General features: G+C 40.7%; 1 protein-coding gene across 1 annotated transcript in view; it reads right to left on the bottom strand.

The window, feature by feature from the left end:
• Tbc1d12 (TBC1 domain family member 12) overlaps window positions 1-14,705 on the bottom strand; it is a 70,131-nt gene that overhangs the window by 51,143 nt on the left and 4,283 nt on the right. The gene's annotated exons all lie outside the window — the stretch shown is intronic.

Below are 14,705 nucleotides of genomic sequence, written 5' to 3'. Positions count from 1 at the left end.
ACAGAGGTTTTCTTCTGTTTATTAATGTGAACAGAAGGAGGACTTCGAGAATGAAAAGAATATAATAGGGAAGAGAGCCTGGCAAAAGTCGTCTGGGGCCAAGACTCAGGTGAGTTTGTGGGGACTGGAGAGAGCGCTGGCACACTGGTGCTAACAGGCCTCTTCTGGGTCAGTTTCCCAGGGGCAAGGGCTGGAGGGATGTGGTCTCCAAGCTGTGGCTGCCGGTTTGCTGAGGGACTACAGAGTCTGAGCATGTGTTCTGGATGCACTGCGCCCTATCACTGCCCACTCTGCAGCAGCTGGAAGCCACAGGAAAGCCCCTTTACAGTCACCTCCCTTTAGGTGCCCTCTACTGAGAAAGCTGAACAATTTCATTTTTTAAAGAAAGAAATGCTTAAAATTTCTGTTACCACCAAGCATATATTGAAGGATGAGTGTGGAGCTATGAGGAAAAGTTGATAAAGTGAACACATATATCAAACATTTAATCATCCATTGTGGCTAATGAGATGCCTTAGTGGATAAAGAATTTGCCAAGCTTGGCAACCTGAATTCAATCCCCAGGACCCACAGAATGGATAGAGAAGCAACTCCCACAGGTATCTTGTGAGTTCCATTCAGTCACTCACACACACACACACACACAAACACTAAAAATTGATCATAAATGTAATAAGAAGCAAAATTAATAGACCATGCATTGTGATTTGAAATTGCTTATCTCTCTCTCCCTTCATCTCCCTCTTCCTTTTTGTTAGATGTTCCATGAGAGACAACTTTCTTCAATAATTACATGCTGGCCTTTCTGCAATAAGCTTTGTTACATAGTTCTTTTAGGAAAAGCAATTAATAACTGTGGGACAGCAGTAGATGCACTTTTATTACAAATATTTAAAAGTATTACTAAAGGTAATTAAGTAGTAATTTTTCAAAAGTACACTTGAACGCATTGGCACAGGGAACCCCTTCCTAAATAGAACCCCAGCAGCAGAGACACTGAGAGAAACAATTAATAAATGGGACCTCCTGAAACTGAAAAGCTTCTGTAAAGCAAAGGACACAGTCAACAAGATAAAACAACAGCCTACAGAATGGGAAAAGATCTTCACTAACCCCACATCAGATAGAGGTCTGATCTCCAAAATATACAAAGAACTCAAGAAATTGGACACCAAAAGAACACATAATCCAAATTTTTAAAAAAATGTGGAGTATAGACCTAAACAGAGAACTCTCAACAGAAGAATCTAAAATGGCTGAAAGACATTTAAGGAAATGTTCAACATCCTTAGTCATCAGAAAAATACAAATCAAAACAACTCTAAGATTCCACCTTACATCTGTAAGAATGGCCAAGATCAAAAACACTGATGACAGGCCGGGTGGTGGTGGTGCGTTTTTAATCCCAGCACTTGGGAGGCAGAGGCTGGCTGTGAGTTCAATACCAGCCTGGTCTACAAGAGCTAGTTCCAGGACAGGCTCCAAAGCTACAGAGAAACCCTGTCTCGAAAAACAAAACAACAACAACAACAAAACAAACAAACAAACAAAAAAACACTATGACAACTTATGCTGGGGAGGTTGTGGGGAAAAGGAAACACTTCTGCATTGCTGGTGGAAATGCAAGTTGGTACAACCCCTTTGGCTGTCAGTGTGGCAATTTCTCAGAAAATTAGGAAACAACCTTCCTAAAAATATATATACCCACTTTTAAAAAATATATACCCACTTTTGGGTATATATCCAAAGGATGCTCAATTGTGCCACAAGGACACGTGTTCAACTATGTTCATAGCAGCTTTGTTTGTCATAGCCAGAACCTGGAAACAACCTAAATGCCCCTCAACCAAAGAATAGATAAGGAAAATGTGGTACATTTACACAATGGAGTACTACACAGCAAAAAAAAAAAAATCTTGAATTTTGCAGGCAAATGGATGGAGCTAGAAAACATTATTTTTAGTGAAATAACCTAGACCCAGAAAGACAATTATCACATGTACTCACTCCTAAGTTGTTTTTAAACATAAAGCAAAGAAAGGCAGCCTCCAAACCACAATCCCAGAGAACTTAGACAACAATGAGGACACTAAGAGAGCCTTACATAGATATAATCTACATGGGGAGTAGAAAGTAGAAAAAGACAAGATCTCCTGAGTAAATTGGGAACATGGGGACCTTGGGAGAGGGTTGAAGGAGGAAGGGGAGAGGCAGGGAAGGGAGCAGAGAAAAATGTAGAGCTCAATAAATATCAATTTAAAAAAAAGACTGAATGAAGGGAAACAATGCAGGGGCTAAAATAGAATATATAAAATACTTATAAAACCCAACATGACGTATAGTGAATTCACACTAGTAAGATATTTTTAGAGTCAACATACTTACATGAATGTAGGAGGCCACAAGTGTGGAGGCCCAAAAATGTGAGCCTATTTCCCTCCTGACAGATGGTCAGGATATGCAAGCATACTTCTGTTTCTTCTTTTTTAATATGAGGTTACCTGGGGAGGGGCTGTTTTCAGGATACTTGGTCTAGGGTAGTTTCATGGACTAAACAACCGAATGCTAATGACTTGATGTCTCAAAGTGTTAAAGCAAGTAACTGTTGGAGTTGTCCTTTGTATCATGTTAAAGAAGTCTTTTGTTGCCTTCTTCCCTTTTTCATATTGGGGTACAAAAGTGTATGGAAAATCAAGTGCAGGGATTTTAGTATTCACTGGAACTCCCTCCCGGTACTATTCTATGGTTTCTGTTTTATTATTTTTCACGTGTTTTCTTATTCTTTACTTATATTTCTAAATCCCCATACACCTACCCTGACAAGAGGTATTTTTGTTAAGGCTGGTTTCCGATACACAGCCTTCTCTAAAGATATGTACACTTTGAAGCAATGGTGTACTTACAAGCACCTTTCTTGGGCAGCTGTCTGTAGTTTCCTGAAAATTCTCCTCATATTCAATGACCTTACCACTTCCAAGATACCCTGATGACTCCAATTCTGTTACTAGCCATGATCACACCTAATAAGCATTTGTGACAGTTCCTTTGCTTCAAATTAACTAATCTTGTTCCTGTGTTCCATCCAACAATCAAGATGCTAGGCACTACACTTCATTCCCAATCTTTTCCATCTTGAAAAAACACCATCATTTAAACAGTTCAAAAGAAGAAATTATTTTCTTCACTTTATAGAATAAAGTTCAGTTGTATTCATATTAGGAAGATACTTTAAAGCATATTCTTTTTCTTTTAAGAAAAAAACTTAATGTAAGCAGGTGTCTCACCCACAACATGTATGTGTGTGTATTACATTTGTGCCTGGAAACTAGGGAGGCCAGAATAGTGTATCAGCTCTAATATGACTAGAGCTATAGGCAATTGTGAGCTACCCTGTGAATGCTGGAAATAGAAGCTGGGTTGCCTCCAAGAGCAGCCAATACTCTTGACTGTTGGCCATCTCTCTGGAGTGGGATGGGCAACATACAGACAGACACAATAAACACACACACACAGAGACTGTCTTAGTTATATTATAGGGTTTCATCATTGCTGCAATGAGACACCATACCCAAAGCAACTTTGAGAGGAAGGGTATGTTCGGCTTATGTTTCCACATCACTATGCATCATCAAAGGAAATCAGGACAGGAACTCAAGCAAGACAAGAACCTGGAGGCAGGAGCTGATGCAGATGTCATGGAGGAGTGCTGCTTACTAGCTTTCTCCCCATGGCTTGCTCAGCCTGCTTTTTTATAGAACCCAGGACAACAGTTCAGGGATGCCCTCATCCACAATGGGCTGGGCTCACCCACTTTAATCACTAGTTAAAAAAATGTCCTACAGGTTTGCCTACAGTTCGATCTTATGGAGACATTTTCTCAATTAAGGTTCTCATCACCTCTCAAATGATTCTTGCTTGTGTCAGGTTGGCATAAAACTATCCAGCACAGAGACAGACACAGAGAAACAGAGACTGAGAGAAATTCTGATTTATTTTATATATATATATATATATACATTTATTATATGTATATATATGTATATATATGGATGATTTGCCTGCAAGTTTGTCTATGCATCATGTGGTGTCTGGTACCCACAAAGGCCAGAAGAAGGCATCAGATTCTTTAGAACTGTAGTTACAGATGCTTGTGAGCCTCCATGTAGGAACTGGGACCAGAACCTGGATCCCTACAGAAGCAATAAGCACTCTTTAACTGCTGGGCCATCTCTCTTGCCCCCCACCTCCACCAGCTTAAAAGCTTCTAAGCCAAAAGTCTATGTCTACATACAGAGGAAAAAAATAAAAAGATACAGTTCTTAACTTCAAATAGATTTGAACTTAGCAGACGGGCACAGACACACACACACACACACACACACACACACACACACACGTGTGTATATGAGTCTCAACACTTTGACTTTAGCTTACTGATTCTCAAAAACGGTTAACTGTTGTAACCATCACAATTTAGTTAAGGAGCAGCATCAGAAGGGACACACTGATGTACAGACAGCTCCGCACTCTCAGGCTCCTCCCAGAAGCTGTTTCCTTTCGCATTCACAGCACTACCTTAATAGCGTCTCTGACTCGGCCCAGACTCAAGGAGTTCCTTACGAAATACAGTAAAGGTCTAACTTTCCATGTAACTAGTTTCATGTCATTTTACTTCCCTCAAAAGAAGAGTCAGGTTTCAAATTTTACTTTTACTAGGTTTCATTAAAGGCCAATAACATAAATCATGTGTCACTCCACTTATTAGCCATTCTATCTGACAAAACGGAATGTCTTACTTATTATTACTTACGTATCCTAGACACTGCACTTTGTAATATCAAGCACCACTCTCTCACTACTACAGCTGTCTCTAGCCCTCAATTTCTCAAGTCCCCAAATATCTGCCCCACTGACAACTTACTATTCTGAAACACAACTCTAAGCATGTTTTAGCTCTGTTGTTGTTTTTAAGAAGGAGGATCCTAGGGATCTGGCTCAATTGGCAGAGTGCTTGCAAGAAGCCCAGGGCTGATCACCAGTATCACATAAACCAGTCTGGTGAGCACATCTGTATTCCCAGTGCTGAGAAGGTGTTCACAGAAGGTCAAGTTGTCCTCCCAACTCAAAATGATTAACCACTAATAAAACTGACTTTGTTCATTGGACAGTGGGGGACGAGATGATAGGCCTAGTAGTACAGGCCGATTCTATAAGAGAGTAAGGGAGAGGACAGATGAGTTCAGAGCTGGTCTGGACAAATTACTGAAAAGCTACCTTAAAACATGAAGGTTAGAAATGTATCTTAGCTGTGAGAGCATTTGCCCAGCATATGTGATAGCCAGAAGCAATCCCCAATATGAGGAAAAGCTGTTCCTTGCGCTGCTGTCATCCCCATTGAATACATTTAACTTACCTGGTCATATAAATTTAGCTCCAACCTGTATGCCTCTAGCTTTCACATTACTTCGTGTAACTGGGGTCAATCATACTAATGAGTACTGTGCTGTACCAAAAAGCTTTGCACTAGATCATGTATAATTTTGGGCATGTTGCCAAGTGGCTGTACTGCTGACAGCTTCACTTCAACCCAGCCCTCCTCATTAGGTAAAAAGTCAAGCTTGATCTATAGTAGAGAACTTTCTTACTTCTTACTCTAAAGTTAATCTCTATTGCCTTGAAGCTACTATAGTTTCTTTTTCAACACTAACCAGGGAATACTTTAAGTACTTGTTTTATAGGATTATCCTGTTGGTGGTGGGGGTGGTGTGGGGGTGGTGGTGGTGTGTGTGTGCATGAAGGTGGGCATGTGAAAACAGAGGCTGACCCTGGGTATCTTCTTTAGTCACTGTAGTGGTTTGAACAGGAATGGACCCATAGACTCATGCATTTGAATCCTTGGCCCATAGGAGTGGCACTATTAGGAGATATGGCCTTGTTAGAGTAGGCTTTTTGGAGGAAGTGTGTCACTGTGGGGATGCGCTTTGGGGTCTCAGATGCTCAAGCTAGGCCTAGGCATTCACTTATGCTGCCTGCACATCCAGATGTAGAATTCTCAGCTACCTCTCCAGCACTATGTCTGCCTGCACACTGCCATGTCCTGCCATGATGATAATAGACAGAACCTCTGAACTGTAAACAAGCACTGCTGTGATATAATACTTTTGTACGCTGTAAAGATTTGTCACTCATATTGGTTTAATAAAACACTGATTGGTCAGTAGCCAGGCAGGAAGTATAGGCGGGGAAACCAAACTAGGAAAATTCTGGGAAGAAGAAAGGTCAGAAGAATTGCAGCTGCAATTCAGACACAGAGGAAACAAGATGAGAATGTTGCATTGAGAAAAGGTGTGAAAAAAGCCATGTGGCTAAACACAGACAAGAATTATGGGTTAATTTAAGTTGTAAAATCTAGTTAATAATAAGCCTGAGCTAATAGGCCAAACAGTTTATAAGTAATATAAGCCTCTGTGTATTTCTTTGGGACAGAATGGGCTGAGGGACTGACTGGGCAGGACAGAAACTTACGTCTACAGTCACAATTAAATGTTTTCTTTGTAAGAGTTGCTGTGGTCTTGGTGTCTCTTCACAGCAACAGAAACCCTAAAACAACTATCAAGTACTTTATCAATCGAACAATCCCCCAGTCTTACCTTAAGGTTTTAAATAAAATGTGTTATCTATTTTACTTAATGCTTAGTATATATAATAGGCCCTAAGTAAATTTATTGAACAAATAAACAATAAGAAAATTGCACACTAGCTCATAAGAACTATGTGTGTTGGTTAGATATGGTAGGACAGATCCAGAATTCCACTATGGAAGTGGTGGAAGTTCCAAGCTAGCCTGGACTATCTGGCTAGATTCCATCTCAAACAAACAAACAAGCCCCACAAGGAACTGACTTGTTCCAGAGGGCATACTGGACCCATGATACTGTGTTTCAACATAAAGAAGTTTCTTAGCTAGGTTGTGGTAGCACACACCTTTAATCCCAGTTCTCAGGAGGCAGACACAGGTGGACCTCTGTGAGCTGGAGGCTAGCCTGGTCTACAGTGAGACCCTGTCTCAAACAAACAAACAAACAAACAAAAACTCAAAACAATAACAAATAAAAATCACTTAGTGGGGTAATGGTGTTGACTGCCAAGTCTGATGACTTTAGCTTGATCTCCAGGACCTGAACAGTAGAGAAAGGGATTACGAACTATCCCCAAGGTGTCCTCTGACCTCCACATAAGCTTTGTGGCCTGTTCTAGAGCCAGCACGAACACACATACTCTCTCTCTTTCTCTAAAAGTCACATGGGGTAGGTAGTCAATGAACCAAGAAAGTAAAAACAGCAACATAAATTTTATTCTCCATTAGAACTTTCTATTAATACTATTTAAAAGGTCACAATAGTAAAAAAAAAACAGAATACAGAAACTGTTAGGATGTGATACATATTTGAAAGTTCAAAAACTACTTTAGAATTTAAGTTTCTGCCGGGCAGCAGTGGCACATGCTTTAATCCCAGCACTCAGGAGGAAGAGGCAGGTGGATCTCTTTGAGTTTGAGGCCAGCCTGATCTACAAGAGCTAGTTTCAGGACAGGCTCCAAAGCTACAGAGAAACCCTATCTCAAAAAACAAAACAAACAAACAAAGAATTTAAGTTTATACACAGCATAGGTTTTTGATAACAAACTATGAGTAAGATGTAACACCCGTTTGGTAGAGCTACAGTTGCTAAGAGACATATTTAGTTTTTAGCTCTGGAGCTATGTTTTACATTTATCTTTTATTTGTTTGCTTTGGAGACAGGGTCTATGTAGCTGGCTGGAGTTGGCTTGAACTCTTGCTCCTCTTACTTCCACCTAAGTGCTCGGACTACAAGTGTGTGTCACACGCCTGGTTAATTTAATAAGTAATAGAAATTTCTAATTTATAAAAAATAATTGAAAGAGTTGAAAAAATATAATGTGTAGCTGCACCCTGAATGCCACAAGTAAATATACTAATAAATAAATTTTATTTATTTTAATTTCTACCCCCGCTCAAGACAGGGTTTCTCTGTGCAGCCCTAGCTATCCTGGAACTCAATTTGTGGACCATGATGACCTTGAAATCAGAGATCCACCTACTTCCTCCTTCCCCAACCCCCCCAAAAGCTGATATAGCCCTTGACTAAGATTTTTTTCAGGGACAATAACAAAAGAATTGCCTCTAGTTAACTAAAATCCGGATGAAACCAAATTTGAAAATTCTAAATAACACCTACCATATGATGGATGGGGTACTTGTATATTACAACAGTCAAGGAAATACAAGAAAAATGGCCAGGTGGTGGTGGTGCATGCCTTTTAAACCCAGTTTAAAGCTAGCACTTGGGAGCACAGGCTCCAAAGCTACAGAGAAATCCTGTCTCGAAAAAACAAGAAAGAAAAGAAAAGAAAGAAAGAAAGAGAAAAATGGTGACCAGATACAGTGATGCACACCTTTTATTCCAGCACTCGGGAGGCAGAGGTAGATGGATCTCTGAGTTCTAGGCCAGTCTGGATTACAAAGTGAGTTCCAGGACAGGCAGGGTTATACAAAGAAACCCGGGGTGGGGGACGAGAAAGAAAGGAAACAGCACATAATTTGATTTTTAAAAGCTATGGTGTTAGCCGGGCAGTGGTGGCACACTCCTTTAATCCCAGCACTTGGGATTAAACTGTGAGTTCAAGGTCAGCCTGGTCTAGAAGACCTAGTTCCAGGACAAGCACCAAAGCTACAGAGAAACTTTGTCTTGAAAAACCAAACCAAACCAAAACAAAAAACTGTGGTGTTCAGTTCCAAATTTAAAATATTTTAATCTACACGGCGCCAGGGAGAAGCAGATAGAAATATTTTTAACACACAAAAATGTCAAATCAAATTCAAATTAAAAAGGAATTGAAAAGCCAGATTCAGAGGTGAGTTAAACACATGACTGTAAATTCACTCTAAACTAGCTAGCCTGGTTTCCTAAGCTAAACTTCTCTTAATTGCAGGAGAGAGTTTGCTGAAAAACCAGACAGTCACATGGGTATCCCCCGTCTTAGCCACAAAAAAATCAGTTCAAGAAAGGCTGAAGCAGCAAGTTTCAGTGGGATGCAAGCCACGGTCTGTGCAGAACTTCAGAAGGGAAGGAAATTAACAGTTTCTTGATACCCTGTAAAAAACAGTAGAATGATGCTGCTGCACCAGAGAAGCCAGGGAGGTTCTTTTCTTAAAACATTTTTACCAACAAACACAGTCTAAGCAGCATAAATAGTAGACGTCCCATTAGGAAAAAGAAAGCTGAGATTTAACCATACAGACATAAATTCTCAAGCTTATAAATGATGTATTTTGTATTTATTTCTTCATCTGTTCTCTATTGCTATCTGTTTCTTTGTTTGTGTTGGTTTGGTTTGGTTTTTTTAAGACAGGGTTTCTCTGTGTATCCCTGGCTGTGCTGGAGCTCACTATGTAGACCAGGCTAGCAGAACTCAGAGATCTGCCTGCCTCTGCCCCCTGCGCTGGGATTAAAGGTATTTGCCACCACCACCCAGCTGCTATCTGTTCATATGAAGTGCCACGAGCTATAAATCTGTGTGCTGTATTTTCATTCAGTCACCACCTGAGGAAACCAGCCTGTCAATCAACTAGGTGAAGCATTTAGCATTTTGGAGATTCCTGTCCAGGAACAACTGTAAGAATGGTGGGGGCTATGGGACAGACTTGTTAAAATTCAGATTCTGGGGAGATTTCTTCTACAATCTACTGAATCCAAAAATCTTCACTTAGAAACAAAACCATTCTTGATAACTCTCCCTCTTTCCAAGTAATTTTTTTTTTTTTTGGTTTTTTCGAGACAGGCTTTCTCTGCAGCTTTAGAGCCTGTCCTGGAGCTAGTTCCAAGTAATTTTTAAAAACTTTAAGAACCACTGAAGGAGCTGCGAAGATGAGCCGGTCTCAGAAGCTATCCTCTGACCTCCACACATGCTCCATGACATGTACATGATACATGAACACACACACAAAATAAATAAATAAATGAAAAAAGTTGCTGTTTTTAAAAAGATTTATTTATTTATTTATTTATTTATTTATTTATTTATTTGGTATACAGTGTTCTGCCTGCATATATGCCTGTAGAGGGCACCAGATCTCGTTATAGATGGTTGTGAGCCAGCATGTGGTTGCTAGGAATTGAACTCGGAACATCTGGAAGAACAGAAAGTGCTCTTAACCTCTGAGCCATCTCTCCAGCCCTCATTTAAAAATAAAAAAAAAAGTGGGTCAGTGGTTACAGAAAGTCAGCGAATTATGCCCAAGCATTAGAACCTGAGTTTAGATATCCAAACCCCCAGTGATGAGACTGGGTGAGTAGAGACAGATTCTGTGACTCTCTGGCCACCCAGCCCTCCCAGGTGAGATCCAGGCCAGTGAGAGACCCTGTCTCAAGCAAACAACAGAATAATAATGATAAGGTGGAGAATGATAGCAGACACCTGATGCCAACCTTGGTCTGGCTTCTACAAAACAAGTGCATGAGCAAGTGGTCAATAAACACACACACACACCCTCTACCCACACAGACACACACACGCACACACACACGCACACACACACTCACACACACCCCTCTACCCACAAAGACACACACACACACACACACGCACACACACACACTCACACACACCCCTCTACCCACAAAGACACACACACACACACACACACCCCTCTACCCACACAGATACACACACGCACACACAGACAAAAGAAAAAGGTATCTCGGTAGTATGTGCCAAGCAACTCTCCAGCAGCACCACCTGGGATGGAGCTAACAGAGTTCCCAGAGACCCTGGAAGCAGCAGCAGCCCCAGAAAAGCCTTCTCGTTCCCTTTCTGAATACATTAGAGATGTGACAGATGCACTGCCTCAAAGTTTCCAAATGTTTCTGCTCTCTCTCCAAAACTTCCCATGACAACACAGTATAAAAAGTGTAAGTAAGCCAAGTTAAACATTTCATAAAATTAAGCTAAAAATTTGGCCTCACCTGTCTATATTTATTTTTCCCCTAAAACAAAAAAAGATAAAAAAAAAAATACTTTAATCTTTCTCAACATTCCTTCCTTTTTAGTTCCTCTTTCTATTTACTTTTTAATCCAAGCTTCACTGTATAAGAATCCAGTACCTCAACCCCCTAAGCACATGTACAAATAAGTGTCTTCCTAAGGGCTAGAGAGATGGCTCAGTGGTTAAGATCACTGGCTGTTCTTCCAAAGTTCCTGAGTTCAGTTCCCAGCAACCACATAGTGGCTCATAACTACCTGTAATGAGATCTGGCGCCCTCTTCAGGCCTGCAAGGATACATGCAGGCAGAACACTATACATATTAAAAAATAAAATCTTTTTTTAAGTGTCTTCCTACACAAACTGTGCACTGTTTTCTCACACGATATACAAGAAATTCACCCATATTTCCCTTAAATTGATATATTTCAGCAGTGCTGTTTCTCAGACATATCACCCAAAGAAATTATAAGAAAAATTTTAAGAAATTATAAGAAAAGAAGAGATCTGAAGTAAACATGGTAGCAAATGTCTATAATCCCAGCACTCGGGAAGATCTGAAGTTTGAGGACAACTGAGGCTACACAATTAGGTGCTGGTTTATACTGTCTACACCTAAGAAACAGGGTTTAACATGATTATGCTAAGGTAGACTTTACAAAATAAACACAAAGCCTCACATCTTCAACGGAGATCTTTGAAGGGAATGTTTTTTTCCCACCTCTAGAAACTTTCTGTAGTGTGATCCTAATTAGTCTTATTAAATAAAAACCTGGAGTCAGATATGAGGGGAGTGAAAGCTGAAAGATCAGAGAAGCAGAGCAGCCAGACACTAGAGTTCTTACCTCTCCGAATGCTCAGACCAAAGTGGGTGACAAGATCCTGTCTCCATGAATCCTCAGACCGAATACCTTAAGTCTCCTACAGCTTTATATTCCTCTCTCCACCCAGCCATACCCCTTTCTGTCTCCACCTTCCTAGTACTGGGATTAAAGGCATGTGACTCCCAAGTGCTATGACTAAACAACCTAGCTCTTTTTCTCTGAGACTAGCCCAAGGTGGCCTCAAACTCACAGAGATGTCTGCCTCTGTCTCCTGAGCACTGGTATTAAAGGTGTGTGCCAGCACTGCCTGGCCTGTATGGCTAGCTAGTGGTTTAGTTCGGCATTCCTCAGGTAAGCTACATTTGTTAGATCACAAAATATCACCATAATTTTATTATTTTTTTATGGTTTATTTAACTTTATTTTATGTGCATTGGTGTGTGAAGATCCCTGCAACTGGATCTTCAGACAGTTGTGAGCTACCATGTGGGTGCTGGGAATTGAACCTGGATCCTCTGGAAGAGCAGTCAGTACTCTTAACCACTGAGCCATCTCTCCAGCTCCTATAATTTTATTATTTTAAAGATTAAAAATGGTACTTTTCAGAATCTTCTTTAACTCAGTTCACATCTACAATATTTAGTCAGTAAATATTTCAGGTCTGCTACTGTATGTGTACAATGAAGCCATTTGTTTGAAAGCAAGAAAGAATTTGCTGAAAGACCCACAAAAAATATTTAGTTATTTGATTTTTAAGAAAGAGAAAATGGAGGCTGAAGAGATGGTTCAGCAGGTAAGAGTACTTGATTTTTTTATGTGCATAAACATTAGGCCTGCATGCATGCATGTGCACCATGTTCATGAACCATGGTTGTGCCTAGTGTCTGCTGAGGCCAGAGATTTTTGGATCCCCCAAAATTGGAGTGATAGATAGTTGTAAGCCACCATGTGGATGCTAGGAATACTGAACCTAGTCTGGAAGGTCAGTCAGTGCTCTTAACCACTGAACTATCTCTCCAGCCCCAAAAGCTCTTACAGAGGACTCAGGTTCAGTTCCCAGAACACACATAATGGCCCCACATGGCCCCTGTCTGACCTCTGACTTCCACAGGCACCATGCACCCATGCGATACACATATTTCTAACAAAATAAATAAATGTAAAAAAAATGAAAAAAGAAAGAGAAAGTAAAGAAGGGGTGGGGTACAGATGCTTGAGATCTCTGAGGAACAAAGCTGAGACAAGACCCTGAGCTTTACTCCTCTGAGATGTGCTGCCCACGGGTGCTCACATCTGTGATCTCAGTAACTGGGGAGCCTGAAGCAGGAGGACTGCCTGAGTTCAAAGTCAGTCTTGGCAACATACTGAGTTCTAGTACATTATGGACTACAGAGTAAGACTATGCTATAAATAGATAGACAGACTGACTGACTGACTGACAAGGGAGGGTGGGAGGGAGGAAGGAAGGAACTTACAAATAAGCTAGACATGGTGGTATAGCATTTAGGACATGAAAATAAGGGAACAAAGGAACTTGAGGTCATCCTCATCTACACAGCAAGTTCAAAGGTAGTCTCAGACCCTGTATCAAAATTAATTATTTTAAAAATGTTCAATAAAATAAAAAAGTTTCACTCCTCAATGCGAACACAGAGCAGTAGTGGTTTCTATACAGCATTGCAATCTTTACACAACAGGAAAGGATCGGTGATCTGAGGGATGTTTACTTCTGGGACTCACACAACAAAGTCACCACAAGCAGACAAATGCCAACGCAAAGGTAAAGCAAACTCCCAAAACTGACTACAAAAGACCTTACCTGACAAGAAAGGGAAGAAAGCAAGAGATGACCATTGAGGCTCTTCAAAATGACAGCAGTTACTTAAACAAGGTCCTGTATATTTTGAAGAATTTCTATTCCAGTCATTGACAATCCTATCAATGGTGCATCCTAACTGAATATGACACTCTGTAGTAAAACACAAATTGCCATAAAATTCTTCCCACCATTGCATTAAAACAAGGAGTGTAGTGATATTTTGTTTGTGTTCTAACAATAAAGCTTGCCTGAAGATCAGAGTGCAGAGCTAAGCCACTAGTTAGCCACAGAGGCCAGGCAGTGGTAGCACACACCTTTCATCCCAGCACTCAGGAAGCAGAGGCTGATGGATCTCTGTGAGTTCAAGGCCACCCTCGGCTACAGTAGATTTACCCAAACTCAAAGAGAAACAGAGCCAGGCAGTAGTGTCTCACACCTTTAATCCCAGTACCAGGGAGGTGGAGATGGGAAATGACAAGGCTGGGTGGAGAGAGAATTATAATGCGGGAGGAGACAAGAGCCCAGGGACAGTCTGGAGATGCAGTCTGAGGATTCATAGAGACCAGATCACTCCTTTGGTCCTGAGCATTGGTAGAGAACTCTCTAGTGGCTGAATGATCTGCTTCTTTAATCTTCAGTATTAGCCCCTATATCTGACCCTGGGTTTTTATTAATAATACCAATTAGAATTAATAAAGGAGGAAGCTATTTTTTTTGAGACAAAGTCTCACTCTGTACCAAGTTAGACTCTAATTCACAGCAATCCTCAGTTTCCTGAGTGCTGGGAAAACTGGCATGGCCCACCCTGAAATTACTTTTGAAGTGTTTGTTGTAGTTTTTGTCTAGTTAAGAGGAAAAGAAGCAAAAGGGAAAGACGAGCAACAAAGAGGGTGAAGAGGTAGGACAGAACACTGCCATAACATAAACACGGCAGCTCTATGCAGAGAGACTGGCAACCTGGAATCCCAATCTCTAGTCCTACTTACCACTAACTAGCTG

Source organism: Arvicola amphibius, chromosome 1 (genome assembly GCF_903992535.2).
Source record: "Arvicola amphibius chromosome 1, mArvAmp1.2, whole genome shotgun sequence".
NCBI classification, from domain to species: Eukaryota; Metazoa; Chordata; class Mammalia; order Rodentia; family Cricetidae; genus Arvicola; species Arvicola amphibius.
The sequence above is the reverse complement of the archived record's forward strand: the minus strand, read 5'-3'. Positions and strand labels throughout refer to the sequence as shown.